This window comes from Megalops cyprinoides, chromosome 6 (assembly GCF_013368585.1).
Source record: "Megalops cyprinoides isolate fMegCyp1 chromosome 6, fMegCyp1.pri, whole genome shotgun sequence".
Taxonomy (NCBI): Eukaryota; Metazoa; Chordata; class Actinopteri; order Elopiformes; family Megalopidae; genus Megalops; species Megalops cyprinoides.
Window position 1 is genome coordinate 24957707 of NC_050588.1, and position 20012 is coordinate 24977718.

Genomic DNA, 20012 nt, shown 5'->3' on the forward strand with positions numbered 1-20012 from the left:
CAGGCAGTGCTGCAGTCAAATGCTGACCTGTGGTATAGGGTAACTGCGTTCTCCATCTTTCCTCTACCCCCAAGCACTGCTCATATTGTTTTATTACACTTCAGTGAGAGGAGCTGGAAATTGCATGCAGCTGCTGACTGTAGCCTATCAGCGTTCTGCCTGGACACAAGTATTGCCCACCAGGCCTGCAAAATCATCCGCTTACTGATCTGGCAAGGAGGACTATGAACTGTCTCTTGGTGAGTGCGGGTGAGTGCGTGTGTGTGTGTGTGTGTGTGTGTGTGTGTGTGTGTGTGTGTGTGTGTGTGTGTGTGTGTGTGTGTGTGTTTGTGTGAGTGAGTGAGAGAGTGTTTGTATGAGTGTCTGTGAGTGTGTGAGAGTGACTGCATTTGTGTGTGTGTGTGTATATTATACATATATATGTATATATGAGTGAGTGTGTGCGTGCAGCCAGATACAAGTAAATGGAAAATTACTGCATGGGGTAGATGTTCTTAACTGATGCTTTAAAATAACAGGTTTGACAGTTTGCTTTGCATTCTTTAATGTTAAAGATTTTACACTTTTCCATTGCTAAATTATCCAAATAAGAGAAATTATTTACAAGTTGTCTCAAAATGGTTATAAGTGAAGCCTGAAAATGATATTTTTGACTTCAGAGCAGGAATAATAGTGTTCTACTCAATACAGTCTGGAACAGTGCAAGGAATACTGAAAGCGAAGACATGATAACTTTTAAAATTGATATTATCCTGTACCCGATCATCACATTTCCTGTTCCTGCAGTGAGAAGATTCACGTCATGAGAGTTGTGAAAAAAGAATTGTACCAGGTAATCATGATAAACAAGCAAATGGAAAGTGAACAAGCATCAATTCAGATTTTTAAGATTCATATATAAAATATACCGTAAATTGGGCACTGATCCAAAAAGAAACTAATAATTATTCAAACTGTAATGAGGTGAAACAGACATGTGAAAACTGCACTTTAGCACATATATTACATATCTGAAAATACCATATCTATCTTGTGGAAAAAGGAAACAAAACATCAAAAAATGTTTTAGGTATTAGCAAGTATAAGTAATGCTGATAGAAACTTTTTCAAATCATTATGATTACTGATATGACTAACGATACAATGACACAGTTAGCCAGTTGCGTTTGAAATGAAAGACATGTAAACATATATTTTATTCAGTTTTATTTTTAGTGCTAATAGTTGTCCACTGATCTTAAAATATTAAATGTATTCCTGCATCTCTCACAGCTGTGCTCATACTAATTCATCAATATGCAAGAAGCAGGGGATGGGTAAATGATGAGAGTATGGTTCAACATGAATCTTTTCACTGGATTCCTGAAGTAGCATGTGTAGCATAATGGTTAAGGACAGAACTTGGAATAAAAGGCTGCAGGGTAGATGCTCTGCTGTTGTCCCCTTGAGTGTGGTACTTAAACTGAACAAGATTAGAAAATATCCCTCTATACATTTTACATGTAATGAATTTATGAAGTATGCAAATAATCCTGAGTGAGAATGACTGCTAAGAAAATAATAAATTATGTAATGAAGTATCATTATTATTATTATTATTATTATTATTATTATTAATAGTAGTAGTAGTAGTGAACAAAAACAATAATAATACTAACATTAGCTTTTTTCCCCATTTAGATCTCTGTGCACCAGCAGCTATATATTGGCATTTAGCTGTGTCTCCTATCACAGAACATATCAAAAGTAAATTTCCATTCAGTTCATGAAAAGTTTAGTTATTTTTGAACTAATTGGTTAGAGGACCTTTGAGCTGGTAGGAAGAAAAATAGCTTCTTTTCCTTAATGGCACATCAGACAGAACAAACCCATGCATCTGGAAAAGTTTAGGGACCCCTTGTGAAATGTGAATACTGATGTACATCTAAAATATATGTACAATTTATTTACAAATTCACAGTCACACACAATACAGTTGGAAAAACACACACTGTTTCTCTTTTTTATGATAGTCTAGAGGGCCATTGCTCATTTATTCCCAAGAGCCAGTTTCAATATCAAGTCATGTCTGAGTATTACTCAATGTGCACGACATCCTCACATTCAGAAACTGGTGTGCACATATTGCCATGTCTGATTATTATGTTGCAAATAGACAGCTGGCCATTTCATGACAGAGAAAACACTGACCAAGAACGTCACATGCACTCTGAGGGTGGATTCCTGATAGGAACTTGTGATGTGCTACACGATCACACATTATTGATGAAATATGTATTACAGCTCGTTTTGCATTACTGAAAATAGACTTCGCAGGTCCTTGCGAGTAAATCAGCACACACTGCGTCTGCCAGGACAGTTAAGAGCAGGATGCTGTTCATTCTCTCCTTGGTTGGCTGCCAAGATGGATGGGGATTTTCTGAGTGTTGATGAGTGTGTGCATCTTCAGATCCTGACACTCACAACTTGTTTTGTTTACATACTTTTTGTTTTGGCAGAAAAGGGGCCCTGTCATCTTGGACTGAAAACCAAGGCTATAAATTTACAATTACCCAACCTGCCATAACATGGACACTATCTCTGCATCCACTCATATTTATTTGAATAAGATAAGTGGATAATTGCAGCCATATAACAGCTAAAGAGATCCAATTTAAACAGTCTTTTCACTACTACTAAATTGACAAAAATAACTATTGACCCAGCTGACTAGTTCTAGGTTAACAAAAGCTTTAGAAATGAATGCCTAGCTTGAGTATATCAATACATGGGAAAACAAACAGATGTTGCATCTGAAGTGTAGAAAACTTAAGAGAGCATGATGTGCTGAATTAGCATTGCTTGAATATGGTGGTTTTTTTAACGTTTTATTGGGATCATGTTCAGTGGTGATTAATCCAGGCTAATGATCTTATGATTCTCTTCCTGCGGCATATATGTGAAGTGGCTCGTATGTTTGGCAGCTGTTAAAAATGTGAAACCTTTGTGGTCCAAGGCTGCAAATGTGCTGAAAATTCGCTTTGTGCTTGAAGTGAAAGCTCTCAAGGCAAATTCTGAAGTGCACTCTTAATGGGCGACATCTTGCTGAACGCATCTTTCTCAAGCCAAAAGGGCAAGTAGAAGATACACTGTAGGAGTGACTGTGTATATGTGTGGGTGCTTGTGTGAGCTGAATGTCCTAAGGATTCTCTATCCTTTTAATCATCTCCCAACTCCTCCAGTTTAGAGGCACAAATAAGCAAATAAAGGCCAAAACACACTTCCTCTCTCATAGTTAATGACATTATACCACTTTTATGCACAAGTGACTGATAATAGATAATTGCTCAATTAAAACAATTTGCCATATCTATCTGTCAAACTGATCTAATTTGCCTTGTGAATGTCACAAGAGCAAAGGCCATTCCACTCTCCTAAGGCTAAACGCTCATCCGTATCACTTGAACAATCGGCCACTAAACAAAACCATCTACAACTGAAATAAATTTCGATTAGACGTGGAACCAAAAGTTATTTTAAAAGTAAATGTATGGAAGGTTTTCTGTTATTCAAGCTGACCTAGTAGCGTGCTGTGAAATCTTTAACTCTCCGGAGGAGAGCATGAAGATAAGAGGCTCATTTTATTGGTGACTCAATAAAATGAGCCTCTAAGAGCCTATAAGATGGCACATCACTGTATCAGTAAACCTCATGAGAAGCAGAAAATGACCCTGTTCATTTCTAATACTTTCATATACTTCCTTGTGAATGTGTGCGGTCAAATACAAATAAAAAAGAACTTATATTATTATAAGTTTAACAGGTGCAAACACAAAATGAATACTGAAAATCTACAGGCAAACCGAAAAACAAGACTAAGTTAATCAAATCAAAACTTCTAAAAGGTCAAAATGTATGGAGACATAAAGGTGGAGTATTGCATGTAAATTACTAGGATTGCCTCTCAAGGAACAGAAACAGAATTAAAATCAACTTTTAAAAATCCCTTCCCTCTGATCCATTCAGCTCAGCCTTCTGTGCATTAAAATGCACATTGTGGAAATGTCCTCCCATCAATTTCAGTGTAAAGAGCCGCTCACATTCTTTTTACATCTGTGGGGCTCTTGACATAATGTAAACCTCATCCACTTGAACAGATCTCTTCAGAGCTCAGTATCAGAGGTTTGCTCTGAGTAGCCCTGGAGAAATCCCTAGACCTGCATCCCTGGCTATGGACACAGGGTGGGGTGTGTGCTACTGGTAGGGGGACCAGTGATGCCAAGAAAGGCAGGGATCAAACAACTTCCAGCTTCAGCACAATGGTAGCCTTCAGAACCCCCATCAAATGTAATTAATCAGCCAATGAAGAAAGTACGGACACTATGTCAAGATGCAGAACTGCATTTGCTTGATATTTTTTGTTAAAAATACATCAATGTTTCAAATTTGTCCATTAATGCGGTTAATATGACACATGTGGCAGCCGTTAAAGAACACCACTTCAAAGCAGGAGTGGATAGTGGTATTTTGTGATGAACACACATACAGCAGTGGTGTCTTAGAGAAAACTGCCCGCAAAAGCTTCTTTTTTTAGTTCTACTGCCCACAAAGCCCTCTAATGAGGCGTTAAGCTCGATGGCATGGCAGCAGACGGGCAGTAAGTGATGCTCCCCCCTCCTCTCATCCTTGCCCGTACTGCCCAACCACCCCCCCCCCCCCAACCCCCCACCACTATACTGCTTCCACTTCACATTTCTATCAAAACTCCCAAAACGGCCCACAATGCTCTGCTGCAAAATAACAACTGTCACCTTCAGCAGAATTCATTAAACCAATGTTAATGTCGTCTTCTTCTAATGTAATTTTTATAATTGAAATTTAATTCTCCCACAATATTTGGAAGGTTTTTAATTGACGTTTGTTGTAATTAATTGCTGGGGAAGCACAGGCCTTCGCCGGGAAGTTAAAAAACCGAACCTGACACTGAGATTGGACGAGTGGGGAGAGGAGAGGAGCCTGCTGGGACGGTTTCATCTTCGTGGCCGCCCCTCCTGCTGCTGGAGTGGTGGGAGATGATGGCTCTTCCTCGCAGTCGGGGATTTAATTGTACGCTGATTCCATTACCTCCACAAAAATGTCACATTCGCTTCTGATCAGGGGCAAGGCAGGCAATGGCCACCCATCTGGCAAAGGGCCAAATGACTATGGAGAAAGTGTTCAGCCAATCACGAGACCCCAAGCAGGAACAAGACACATGCATGGGTATTAAAAAAATAAACGAAAAAATATGCCACACCTAACTCCAAGCTACATGCCCAAACCAGTCCCAAAACTAGATCCAAGCTGCCAAGAGGTGTGTATCTATTTTATAGTTGTTATAATTCTAAAATAATTAATGTTCAAAATCTGCATAATAGGACAACTAAAAATACAACTTAGCAATAAGCAGCATACTCTGTGCCTAATGGATTATTCTGCATATCAATCCATCTGGAGCCAGTCTGCATGGCCTGGTAGCAAATGCTGTCCTGTTACAGTACTTTTGCATGGGTACAAACTTCATTCTTACTCACGCACTGTCAACAAACAAGTGTGTCATCTATCCTTCTTACATACAGATGGATAAATAACACTTTCTGGACTCTTTAAGCATAAAAATAGGTTATAATTGATTATATTCTTTGTCTTTATAAAGACTGGCTTTTGGCAAATCAGTAATACTATGAATAAGAAAATCTGTTTTTACTGGTAAATAGACTTGCATATGCATGCATATAAAAGTGTTTTGCTGTATGAGACAAGTTGTTTTTGTTCAGAGCAGGGACTACACATTTTATGAAAACATCAACCACACAGGTAGGTACTGTGCACATTACAGCAGACTAATTAATAACTACCACAGGCCAAAGTCCAGACAAGACTACAACCGAACACGTTCAGATGCTAAGAGCAGAGATGCACTGAATTCTTTGAAGTGGTAAAATAAAAAAATCTTTTTTTTTTCCAAAACCTTGTAGTGTAATGTGCATGTATTATGTTCTGAAGCTGAATATAGATACAAAATATGTTTTCTTTTTTTATAACATCTAGCACAGATGCCTGTCTTTTATCAGTCTTTTATGTGAGTCTTTTATCCCAGCAAAAAATATCCCAATGTCCAGACTAGACTAACCAAACAAGCATGGATGCATTAGCACAGAACTAAAGTTTTCAGTGGTGAATGTAAAAGCTCTCATTCAAGTTCGTTTGTGAACATATATTTTCCCTTAAATTCCTTTAAAAGTGTACATATAACATGTTAATTCAATATAATCTAACACTTTCAGTCCTCGTCAAATACATCATTTTAATTCAAATAACATTTCAGGTTAACCTAAAGAGTCTAAGGAATTGAGAAAAGCAGTGCGTCTAAGTAAAGACCCTGGCAATTATGTTTCATGTGGTAAGGTCATTTTGCAGTTTTCAGTCAAGGGAAAATTGTGGGTTTTTTCCCCTTACATCTGTCACTCAGGAATATATGCCTTTGGCATCCATCACAATATTGTCTCAGATTTTAACCCTAAATTCCATTTTTAAATGGAACTTTAATGGAATTAGAAAATTGAATTGTGATTGATGCCATATATTTCTTTGATTTTTTTCATGTGTGTGCATGTGGATGACAAGCAAAGTCCAAGGGCTGCTAATGAATACAAACATCACATATTTAATAAAATTTAGGAGGGTTTCTTCCAAAGGCCACAAAATTCACCATTTTCTACTGAATAACAGTTACTCTGAATTTAAGCAAAAAAAATTAATTCCATATATATAAATTCACCAAGGTACCTCTTTGTGAGACCATAATATAATTAAAATGAAATAAAATACAGCTTTAAGGTTACAATAAGTTGCAAATCAGTATATACCAATTATAATGCCATTTTTGTAGTATGACAATATGTATATGTAAACCTGTATTGTACACAATTATTAAAAAACACTGTTATTTTAATTTTAAGCAAGTTGCAATGTGGATGCCAACCTTAAAATCAGTGTCACGATTTACTTAATGTACAGTTTACTTAATGTGCTATTACAAGGGGGAGGGAACAATTCATTCACTAACCAACAGAATCTGCTTACTATTTTTGGTGAGGGTTATAAGCAGTCTGCCTATATTATTCTTTAACTGTTTTACGTAAATATTTTTTAAAAATATATGTTTTCATGTTTCACGTCTATATATAATTATGTTTTCAAATATTTTATTTCTACTATGGCAGCGGCTCTCTGAGAACAGCAATGATGGTTTCTTACCGTTTTCACTTGTTTGGGTAAGATGGACATTCCATCCATCCAATGGGAATTCAGTACAAAGTCTTCAAAGCCCCAACCATCAATAGCCCATGGACGTCACTGAGCCTTCAACAGAGAGAGAACAAGAGCACACACACAGATAGATAATCAAGTTACAAACAGGAATTGACACCATTTCAAAGGTGGGGAAAGTACCTTTAGTTTATTTTACCCACATAAGCAAGACTGAAAAATGGAGTGAAAAAACAAAAAACGTGACACATACGACACAAACCGCAAGTATTTAACTTGAATTATGACACATACCTTCCTATCACTTATCGGCAGACCTAAATACATTTTAAGCCAACAAGTGTGTTTTCAGATCTTTTTATAGCATCAACTTTCAATATGAATAATATCACAAAACAACACAGCAATCGCATATCAAAACTGACTGCTAATCTTACTTAATAATCACGGTGATGATTAAAATGTCACTTTTCATATATGACAGACATAAAAGTGTTAAGCTCAACACCACACAAATCTCACATGTTTTGAGCTGAAGCCTTACCAACACAAGCATCATAGCATGTACAGTCCAGAGTTACAACATAGTGCCTCCCCCGGTTAACATCATTAATAAACATGAACATTAAAAACAGTCAGCATCGAACTGAACACATCTCCATTTACGTGTGTTTTACCATTGAAAGACCAAGACAAAATAGTAGAACATATAATAAAAGTTTAAAATGTGTGCTCGATCCGGTGCAGTGATGTCATTATGTGATAATGCTAGATACCAGTATCATAGCATTTGAGTTTCACAATTGTTTAACTAATGAACAGGGGAAAGTAAGAAAGAAAACTCTCATACCCTTACAACCTTATTGAAAGTCAGCCATCGGCTGATGTTAAAAATTATTATAATGACTGTTTTGCTGTCCTGGCAATTGAAGACAGTCATAATTACTGAAGTAGAAACAAACATATGTTACACAGCAGAATGGAAAATGGGCAGATAATTGTGTCACCTTCCCAATATTGAAGTGTGAGTGTATGTGTATGTTTATATGTATGTGTGTGTGTGTGTATGTGTGTGTGTTCCCCCATCTCTCCCCCAGTAGGCCAGGGGATCCAGCTCGTTGGGCCTAGTTGTGCGAGCGCCAGCGTCAGATGACCAAATGTGCAACTGCGACTCACAGAGTAGGAACCAAACGAGACACAACAAACCACAGAGCCGACAGCCCAACTCGTCATAATTTATGTGTGTGGAATTCCGCTAACCCCATTAGCACAACACTGTTTCCACAGCGAGTCCGCATTCCTCCCTCGACATCAGGCTCTGAGCAGCCGCCGATAAGACCCTGCTGATTACCCGCCTGTATGCATGTCATTAATCAACAAAAATATGTTGATCCCAACAGACAACTTTGGCCCACACTATTTATGTCTGTACCATTTTGGCTCCACTTTTATCAGGAGTGCATTGTTCAAACGGTTGGGTGGGTGGGGGGGGCTTTTATTTAGAAACTGCTCACCCCACTCAATAGTTATTAACATATGCAAGTATGCTTCTTATAGGTTAACCTAAACAGCTGGGCCCAAAAAAGATACCCCTTCATTGAAAGGAATAACAGATACGACTGAGATATGATACTCTATGCTTTCTCTGCTGTGCAGGCTTCTATAACCCAGCTGTTCAACATGATGCTTGCTCTAAAACATGTGGTTTTAATCCTTCCTTCACACAAATTACAATTCTTGTCAGTTTCAAAAGAAACCAGTTACCAGCCACTTTAAAGTAGTTTGTTAATTGCCTCTTATTTGTGTGTCAAGTTTCCGAACGATTTGGAGAGAAACTCGGGAAGACTTTCTCCGAACAGAGCCTTGTGTGCAGAGTGTGTCTTGGAAGTGTGCTGGTTTGTTTTACAGAGGTCTCCAAAATGTCACCCCCTCCTTTACACTCCTCTCTCCACTGTCACCTACAGAAATGCAGCAGTAGAGGGGTGTTGTGAACACAAGGTGGAAAATATACTCCAAGGTCTTCCACCATTCCATTTTTGTTATTTTACAGAAGGACAAAGGCACCATTTCAAACCTCCTGTAACATGCTCATTAATTTCAAAGTGAGACATTATCCAGGAACCCTTGCTTCGATGCCAAGGTGGGTTTAATTTTATGAATATAATTATATAATTGTTCGTTTATTTCACCGTGTTCCTCGGTGGCTGCTGTGAGATTGTCTATGATGACGAAAGCTAAGGTGTCTAATTCAGTGACCTCCAGAGGGCAAGGATTGGGGGGGGGGGGGTATTCTGTGGACAAGGCCCACTTGAAAAGCCAGTCTGCAGGAATCAGGGCTTGCTCCAAACACAGAGAGCACTACCAGCGTATCAGATCAATGGCCTGACCCGTCGACTCACCCCACTCCCAGCACCTCATCTAATAAGAGCCGGGCCCGCAGAATGCCCCTGGGTGACCCATGTGACTCGAGACAATTATAAGAAAGTGGTCTTCCAGCACAGACGTCCACTTGACCGGGGAATGCAAAGCAAGAGCAAGCGCCACATGATTTAAACTCCTCCCCAGACCTTGCTGACAAGGTCATAGGGTCAACGCAGACATTAGCGGGTCAGTGTGCGGCCCACTTGGGAACAATTACTCCCAGTCACAGCTAAGTGGACACTTGATTGAACACGACGGAGGCAGGACACACCTCCCACAGATAACAATCCCATGAGCCATTTAGAATAAAAGCCCTTGTGATTCCCCCTTTATGGGCAGAATTCATCTTCCTTTTCCTTTTAAAAGAAGGTGCAAGTATGACAGAGCCATTCTATCACGGAAGTGTAACTTGCCATTAGACTTTCCTTCTCATGTCAAGAAGGACAAGGTGGTAGCAGGTGACAATGAATAAAAATGTATACAATTATGCAAAAAGAAACAATAAAGCTTCTTAACTTTTAAAATGTCATTCTCCCCCTCTCTTTCATGTTTCAATGTTTGACACAACTCAAACTAGTATTATTAGTGTCAAATTAGTATTATTATTATTTTTAGCACTACATGTCATTGGCACCCAGAAACATAAAAAATACAGTTTTTCTTAAAAAATGAAATTCAGTCATCCAATCAACTTAACATCTTAATGAAACAATTACCCTATCCCAGATGCAGCAATGTACGGAGTTCAGAAATGAAAACGAATAGTGCAGAGAAACGGCAGCGTGATCTAGTTTAGAGCCAGTTAGACCCAGGAGAGTGTACTCTGTGGCACCGACAGCAGGGTTAAGCTCCCATTATGCTTCACTGATCCTAACTTCAAACATTCAAAGGGTGATACAAATAGTCTTGATATTTTATACCGGACATGGTAACGTCTGTGTTAATGATAAGATTATTGTATTTTGATATATTCTACACGGCAACCTTTTGCAAAGGAAAAAGCAGAACTGCATGACAATGCTTTTGTGTTGTATCTCCTGGTCAAACAAACCACTGGAGGGTTACCCTGTCTGTCAGTAAAATAACAGTCAGACTCAGTATCTTCTCTGCTGGGTCATTGGAGCTGCATGATCACCCACAAAGCTTTGCTTCTCTGAGTAAAGGGTAGAGGTATGGGAATTTTGACCGGTGTGAACATGACCTGCCCCGACCCACAGAGGACTGCCTAATCACTGTGTGTCTGTGGGAAGGGTGGATAGGAGTGTGACAGTTTAACACCACAACAAAAATTGAGCTCACACCTGACAAAGGTACACCAAAACCTTACTAAAGTGTTTAGGGTTACCAGCTGAAAAGAATAATCCACACTGCAAATTTCAGTATTGAAAACCAGACAATATAAATCACTTTTACAATGCCAAAATGAATGGCACAATGTTACACACTTCTACACTATGTGTGTTTCTAATATCATATGAGTGACTTTCCTTGGTTACAGACTGGAATGCAATGACAATCTTTTCCAAGACGTGTAAAGCACAACAGCTTAAACGTGTGACTTCATGTTAATGTTGCTTTATAGTGTCTAAGGCAAGAAAACTATTATGAGAACATAAAAGCATTCTATTATATTATGATTTCAGCTGCAGTTTTTGTGATAAGTTTGACTCTGTTCAATACCACCTTGTGCAGCACTCTAAAAAAAATTCTAGCTCTAATTTTTCTGTAAACATCCACAAGGAATATGTTGGATGTACCAAGCAGATATGTAGGCAATGGCCTGTACAAGTCATACTTTTAATGCTTAGCTCATCCAACCAAAAAACCTCCCATTGGTTAAAATTTCCTCATGGAAAAACCCTAATTTTCTGGTGAGTTAATACCAATTATTCACAAGTTGTAATAAATAAGTAGTAAACTACTGTGTCCAATGGGCTTTGCCACACATAGGACAATGGCATTTTACAATGCACATTGGGCAGCGGTTTCCCAATGCTGTACAATACTGCTATTCTAAGAACAGTTAAAAACTACATAACCTGACAATCTATACCTGTTTCAGAAAATAGGTTCTGGTTTATTTCAACTTGAGTATTTTTCAGACAATGTACCACTTGCTTGATTGCTTTGTTGAAGTCATTCTGGAATCAAGGTCATACTTGCATCAGGTTGTCACCCAGCTTTAACAGCACACCGGCCAATCTGATGCCCCTCACTCAAAAAATAATGTCAATAGTTGATCTTCATACATTGCTTAAGATGCTCATTTTGTTGATGGAATTTAATACCATAAATTACATTAAAAAATAGATTGCACGTTGGAAAACACAAGCAAAAGGCAAAATTAATGGCATATAGGTCAACGGTTGCGTGCAAAATGGTGATCGTGCCATCTATTGCTCATTGATCAGCAATCCCAATGTTCCCTATTTGCATGAGCTCAGCAATGGCGGAAGGTGCTCTTTTGTTGTTGTTTTTGTTCATTGCTTATTTATTTTCTCTCCCCTTTGAAAATCAATTCCACATTGTTGCTCCTCAGCGGACTGCTGAAGCAGCTGTGGGCTGTTAAACCCTGCAGACAGCGCAGTTCATGAGTTCTCCTGGAGAAGAAACTGAGGCGCAGACAGTGCACCACATCTGCAGCTGATGAGTACGGGTGGAAAAGTGTGGCAGACAGAGTGAGGAGAGGAGAGAGGGAGAGACAGAGAGCAGCCCTGGCATGGTGCATCATCTTCTACACACAGACACACACACACACTAAAAATAGACCCACTTTTTTCAGATGGTAAAAAAAATCACTTTATCCAAGAGTCCTCAGGACTATCCCATTACCGTGTGAGCCTATCACCGGCACTTCCTCGCCCCTCGCATGGAAAAGCAGAAGATCCAGGAAGCAATGCGTTAGCGCAGAGGAAACGAGCTGCGGCACTGGATTTCTCCTGTCTGCTCATTAACTGGGCTCCGTTCCAATTCATTTAGGGCCCCTGAGATACAACCTTCCCTGAATTTACCGAAATGACACAACATTAACAGATTTGCATATGCAAAACAGCAAAGCAACAGGCATTCCTGCTCAATTGACCTATTGCTTGTTGTGGCAGCGGAGTTATTCCCCGGGATGATTTTGTAACCAAGTGGGCGTCATGTGAATACCATCTGGGTACCACTTATTTAAAGCTGGCAGAAGTCCCGTGGCAGCTAGCCTGGCAAAGAGGAGGAAGGGAATAAATTGCATCATTTACTTAACATCCATTTGCTGTTGTGCCCGTTAAAAACCCATGACTAAATAATTTGGTTATTTCAGCTGCCAGTTACTGCTGTCAGCCAAATTGCACTGTACATGTGACAAACAGTGCAACTGTAAGAAGGCTGATAAAGGAGAAATCTAGATGTGTACCGCAGGAAAACACATCCAAGCTCTAGGAGGGGGGAAAAAAAAAACCCCAACTCAATCCATTTACACTAAAGGCATCTCAGAACACTTTGCATGCAACAGCAATGCACATAAAATGACAATAAACATATTCTAATTAAGATTCTAAATACCCTTTATTATGTGTGGCTGTTGGGAATAGTATGATTCAGTAATTGTTGGAGTGACATGAATAGACTCAAAAGGCACATGCGGACAGCCCAAGATGTGCACAGTCCCGTTTCTCCAAATGTGCGAGGACACAGAAAAACCAACTGGCTTAAGTCCCAAACAGCACATTGCTGCAGCAACCTAAACAAGAGCATCTTTCACATAAATGATTACAGTGAGAACAAAGACACTGAAAGGTGAACAAATCTCCCTTCAATAACTGCCGGTGCTATTTCAAGGCTAAAATCTGGCCTGAAAGTAATTAAAAGGAGATGCAAATTCCTTCATCTTCCTTCCCATTTAGCTGTGGGAAGCGAAGGAGCTAATTACCATAACGGAGGTCTGAACTGTTATCTGTTAATAAAGGCAAACCTTGCAGACCACTGAAGCATGGGACAACAGAGGAATCTCACTCTCAGAGCAAAGCCATGCATGCCTCCTTGCCAGCAACAATTTCATCCATTTCTACTGTATGCACAACATGCCTTGTGTTTTCATATGCGTCGTGAACTGCTGATTTGAACAGTCATGAATGTGTCCATAGTTAACCAGTTCACAGGTACTGGATAATGGCAGAAATGTGGAGAGATAAGCCAGAAGACTCTAAGCAGCACAGACAAATGGCATGAATTGTGACAATCCAAAGGATACAATATTAGCACTTAACACTGATCAGGGGTTTGAATTTATGACCATTTTCAGGATCACTCACAACACAAACACGGTGGTCATGGTGCACATTGATCTGTCCTGTATAGTGGACAGCTGTACTGGTGTGCTCAGAAGATTACAGCACAGCTAAGCATCATCTTTGGATCCACAACAGACTACAAAGGGCTACAATGTAATTGCTTCACTTGCAGGACTCATTTGACATTGCATTAAAGTCTTTTCTGTGTCTTAGCTGATAACAGGAAAAAGAAGTCATTCACAAAAGGTGGCGATAGGGGTCCACAGAAGGGCAATTCCAGTCCTTGAGAAAGGAAATCCTGTAGATTTAGCACAACCTTTCAATAAGTAACTGCTTAACAGTTATATAGTTATATGGTTATATAGTCAGATGGTGACACAATGATGTGTATTCAACAATTAAAAACCCCAAATAAAATGAAAAACCAGGTTCATCTACTGCCAGTTGTTGCCCATGCCTGGCTGGCATTAGAAAATACAGTAAAAAATGAAAAAACAAAACCAGTGTTATGAGACAGTAATTTGGTATAATTGACTTTTTCAGAGAAGTGCCATTGGTGCGGATTAAAAAACACAATACTTTTGCTTATTTACTTGTGTATTCCATCTTGAGTACTGTACATAGTAAGCCAAAGGCTCACTTGCTGGAAAACTCCAGTATAAAACATAAGCCTCTCTTGTCTGTAGTCCTCAAGGTAATTAAAATGACAAATGTTTTCAGTTGTAGAGGAAAGGGTTATTTTTCGTGACTGTTGACTCTTGTTCATATAATAGGCTACTGCTGATTATGTCATTTTCTAACCTGTTTCTGCAATCCCCTTGGGAGAGCGGAACTCTTGCTTGCCGTTATGAACTCAATATTACAGATTTATCGTATTTTATATGCACGTAAGTATATATATTACATGTACACATACATACATATTTGATTATTTTTCTGAGATGGAAACACTAAGTAAAAAAAGGACTCCTATTTTGAAGTAACGAAATCATATTTAAAAAAAACTCATGAACACATACGTTTCACATTAATGTTGATGCTAATTATAATGTTTCTGCTATAAAATACTATAAAATACATTTAAAATCAGCACTTTAATATGTTAGTTTGTAAAGCAACATGAGGAATTGAAGACATTTGGAAAGAAGTCAAATAGTTGGTGCCTGAATTGCAGGTGCATCAGTCACATGAATGGCAAAATTGTTTGATGTATCAAAGGGAACAGGAAAGAGGAACAGAGGTCAGAAATCAATGCTCACTGACAGGGATAAATGCACGCTTAATAGGATAGCTGCTAAAAACTCAAAGCAACAGCCTAAAAAAATTACCACAGAACTGAGTCTATACCTCAGTGACCCAGTCTCAACAAACAGTTGCCATTTTTTGTGGGTTTGCCATTCACAAACCACTAGTGACAAAGGTCAATTTGCAACAATGCACCACCTGATGTAACGAGCACAAAACCTGAACTTCATTTTCCAGCCATTAAACATGGTGGAGGATCTGTTATGGTATGGGCAGCCATCTCATGGAAATCACTGGGCTTCATTATTGCTCTGCATGGTAGCATTAGGGATAAGGAAAACAAAGTCCACACTGGCAACCAGGTGCACCCTATGGTGCAAACATTGTTTCCTGAAGATGTTCCCATATTCTATGATGATAACGCCTCCATACACACTGTTAAATGGATTCAAGTGTGGTTTCATGAACACCAAGATGAAATCAAACAGCTTTTATGGTCTCCATTTCTCTATGGCTATCACCAGATGTAAACACCACAGAATCTTTTTTTTGAAAGTTTTGGAATGTAAACTGTAGAGTTCGACCATCTTCATCTATGTGTGTGTGTGTGTGTGTGTGTATATAAGATATGTATCCATTTACAGCAAGGTAGGCAAGGTTCTTAAGATCAATCATAATGATATATATGCATAGCATTACAATAACCCACACATCTACACCCTCTGAACATGACATTTATTAAATGAATCACCAGCAGATTAGGCACATCAGATCTGCCTATGAAGAGCTGTCTGTTCAACTCCTGACAGATTGCAGACGTGCTGTTGGAGAGACGTTCTGTGGTTTATCCCAATGAAGACAACATCACATGACTGATGGTTTCATGATGTCACCAGCTAGAAAAGAAGTGACTACTGGCACAATAAAAGTGTGGTGCTCACCTCTCCCAACACTGAGCACAGGTAAACACAGGGGAGGGTGGGGAGACAACAAACACAAATTACATTTTACACTGCTGCATGTTATTTTAAACGGGCGTGACACCAGCCTTAATGCCCAACAAAATAACAAAACCACCAACAAAGACCCTTGAACCTGCTCAACTCCTAGCAGGGGTACCGTAAGGAGGGGGAAGGTTGGGACGATTCCAAGGGCCCCAAGCAGACAGGGGGCCTCAAAGATTCTACCATGTATTTTGTTACATATACATATTACATATATAAATATATATATATATATATATATATATATATATATATATATATATATATATATATATATATGTGTAGGGGCCCAATGCATTAACCTTTCAGGCGGCCCAAAATTCCTACCGGTGCCCCTGCCTCCTAGTCTAAATCTAACCTGAGGAATTAATGCAAAATAGCATAACCATGGCTTGACTGGCTTTGAACTGGTTCCTATAATATCTTACATGCTACACACAGTGTGAAACACAGAACAATCCTTCTTTTAACCAACTACAGAAGCAAAGAACACTAACGAGAGAGGAGACAATCTCCGATCTATTTCAAATTCTAATGTTACCATTATGCTTGAAAAAGAAGCAACCAGTCTATTCATTTTTATGAAGTATTAAAAAAAACTAATGACAGTAATTCAAGTTCATGAACTGATTTAATTTCTTTGAATGAGCTCTTCCATCATCACCAGCAATTGTGATTCTCTAAATTGCAGCGAAATGCACTCAAAACTCCAATTGATGTCTACTCTAGAATATAAAGTAAAACACATGGGGAATGAGCGCTGGCTTAAACCTATGGGCTTGCCTTTGAACTGATCTATTTATTAGTCAACACGTAGACGAGCGTGTTTGAACAAAATGCATGAATGCTTTCACTGATAATTCATCACAGACATACTTTCTGGAACTGAAATGATGCCATAACTGAAACTTCTCTCAGCATGACAGACATCATGTGTGTAATGTCAACGCACAAACTGAAAAAAAACAAACAACTGTACCATGACGTATTCAAGACGAAAACAAACAACCAGCTAAATATTTACCCAAGGCCACAATTCCCAGAGGGAGAACTATTGACTCAGACTAATAAACAAAAAAACAATGCCACTGTACCACCTACATATGTGGCAGGGGACTGAGCCACACCCTGTTTTTTAACATTCTGTACAAAAGCAAACCCACTCAGGAGCCTGAGCAAACACAAGTCACACGCTCTGTCCGGCACAAGCAAACAACAAAGTCAGAAGATCTGTTGGGAAACAAAGCAATCAAGTGGCCTTTCATAAGTGGTGTCAAAAAACAAAAAAAATACTTCATTTTTGATCTCTGGATTGAAAATGCACACTGATCAATTGGACAAAAGGAGATCTGTAACTGACTGGGGCCACTTTTAGGCGTTTAAAGTTAAGAGGTTACCTAAGAATTTCATTACCAGTAATATAACAGCACCTGCCTCTATTCTGAAAATGTTCCCCATTTCCTCCACTGATCAAGTTTCCCTGGAATTAATGTATATTTGAATGTTCTAACACTGCATTCTTTGTGAACAAAAAGTAAAAGTGTGACCTTCATGATCCAACTATTAACTGGTAGTGGTTCTCCAAGAACCCCCCACGCTGCCAATGGTCCTCTCTAGTTCATCTTCCCAGCATGTCGCAGAATCCCTCCACCCTTTTCCATTGACTACAATGGGATCTCTGGAAAGTGAAGCAGGACCAATTATTCAGCTCCACTCACTTGCGTTCAATACTTGAGGAAGACCACGCAGCTGTGGCAATAACTTTATGGCTTTCATCTCTGCTCTGCACTCGAAAAGGGAAGCCGGCCCCCCTCCTAGAGCCAAGTGACTTAGATAATTACAGCTTCCCCATTACCGCACGTCTAGTAAATATATATCAAATAAACAAGCAACAGCCAGTCAATTAGGAACAACCTATTTAATCTACACTCAAATCATTGCGCAAGCTGTTTTATGTACGTGCATCTAATGTAGCACACAAGTGTTAAAAAACAGGGCACTTTAAACTTCAAAGAGAAGTTTCATCAGTTTGGAATCCTTTGAATTTATCCTCAGATACAATTGCAAAACACATCAATTTGCCAAATCATTAAAATACCAGCGCTGACTATCTAATTGATATGCGCAACATTATAGGTCCTTATTAAACACATTTTAATTGTGAACGCGTCTCTATTAGTAGTTTTCTTTTTTTTTTTGTAAAGTAAAATAGCTTCCTGAAAGTGGTTGGAATCAAATGTCCCCCCCCCCTCTCGCTCTGAATCCAGAGTGAATAAGAACATTGTTTAATTCAAAGGCAGTTGAGAAGTGTGCATTAACAACCTGTCAACAAAATTTGCATTGCAGCTTTCTCTGCGGCTCTCCCATGTCTCTCCTCCAGTGCGCGCGCTGCTGCCGGCTCAGATCTCTCTATTCTGATGGCTTATCACTTCCTGAGCGGCAGGGCTAAGCTGGAGCGTTGCGCCCCCAAAACATGATCAAAGCCAAGTAACTTTCCTCCTGGTGCAGTTGATGGAGGAGCAGGCCCTGCCATGTTAAGTCTCTTGTCAGGGCGGGGCTCTGATTGGAAATAAGACCATTTTAAAGACACCAGGATGACTCTTCATAAGTATGAGGAGGGGTATTACACCCCCCTCCACACAAAAAAATCATGTTACAAGACTGATATGAACCTGTACAATGAAATTATTCCTGTTGTTAACGGCTTTGATGACTGTGACTGCTGCACATTTCACAAGCCCATCCAAAACACATCTTGCTTTTAACTCCAGCCCACAGTCACTACATAATATGGCCGAGTTTGTATCTCTAGTACGCACCAACATAACCAACAGGAAAACATGCATCTCTTCTGCCTCTGTAAATGTTAACAGAAAAATGTCAAGCTCTGTTCCAGTATAATTGTGTGTGCATTTGTTTTTGTTCCAGCCAATTCTCTAGCTACGCTGGTCATTATTAATCAATTAGTTGTTGACTAATCAATTACCTATTAGTAAATTACTACCTTTACACCAATGGATCACAAAATTCCTTGGAGTAGAACATGTATATTTCAATGTGTACAGCATGTGTTTTTGGCTATATTTTTTAATTCCCCCAAATATTTAACAATATCAAAAGAGTAAAAAAAGCTCAGGGTAATTAAAGTACCAGTAGAGCTTGCAGCAAAAAGCAGCATGCTCAGGGCTCTTCAGTAATGGAGTTTGACACCCATGACACCATGGAATACTGTAAACCAATATTTAATCCACAACTGTCTGACCACGCTATGCAGCTTTGCATTTCACAGGCTTCTGACTTCACCATCGATAACTCCAACCCCCTAAATTATTCAAGCTGATGCAATTGCCTGTGTACTCATCACAACAACAAATGCAGTGAGGTGCTAATGCAGGTATTAATGCTGTCAAGTTAAACTTGTATAAAATCTGTCATGTTACTTGGCCGGTGAAGGGAAAAACACTGCAGTCCCATTGTGCACTGTGCATAGTGCATGTTTCTGTATTGGAACAAAGAATACATTAGCAATTACGCTGCAGTTTAACAGTTCCACTCTACTGGGCGGATCAACAATCCAAAAGGTTTACAGTAACAGCTCACTCATGCTAGCTAGCCAGGGCTCAAAACAGCAAGATAATCTGAGGGGAAAAACTCAAAAATTGTCATGGAATTAAATTAATTTAATGTTATGGAATTATTACAAAAGCATCCACATGCAATTTGACTGTCTACATGACTACAGTATTACAGTTCCCCTTATGACTGTGCCATAGCCCTT

General features: G+C 39.1%; 1 protein-coding gene across 2 annotated transcripts in view; it reads right to left on the reverse strand.

Annotated features, from left to right (window-relative positions):
- The window catches only part of foxp1b (forkhead box P1b), a 166014-nt gene that overhangs the window by 133619 nt on the left and 12383 nt on the right, over positions 1-20012 (reverse strand). For both annotated transcript variants that reach the window (XM_036530883.1, XM_036530881.1), the window contains exon 2: positions 7279-7383. The gene's annotated coding sequence lies outside the window, so the exon portion shown is untranslated. The remainder of the gene's footprint in view (positions 1-7278; positions 7384-20012) is intronic.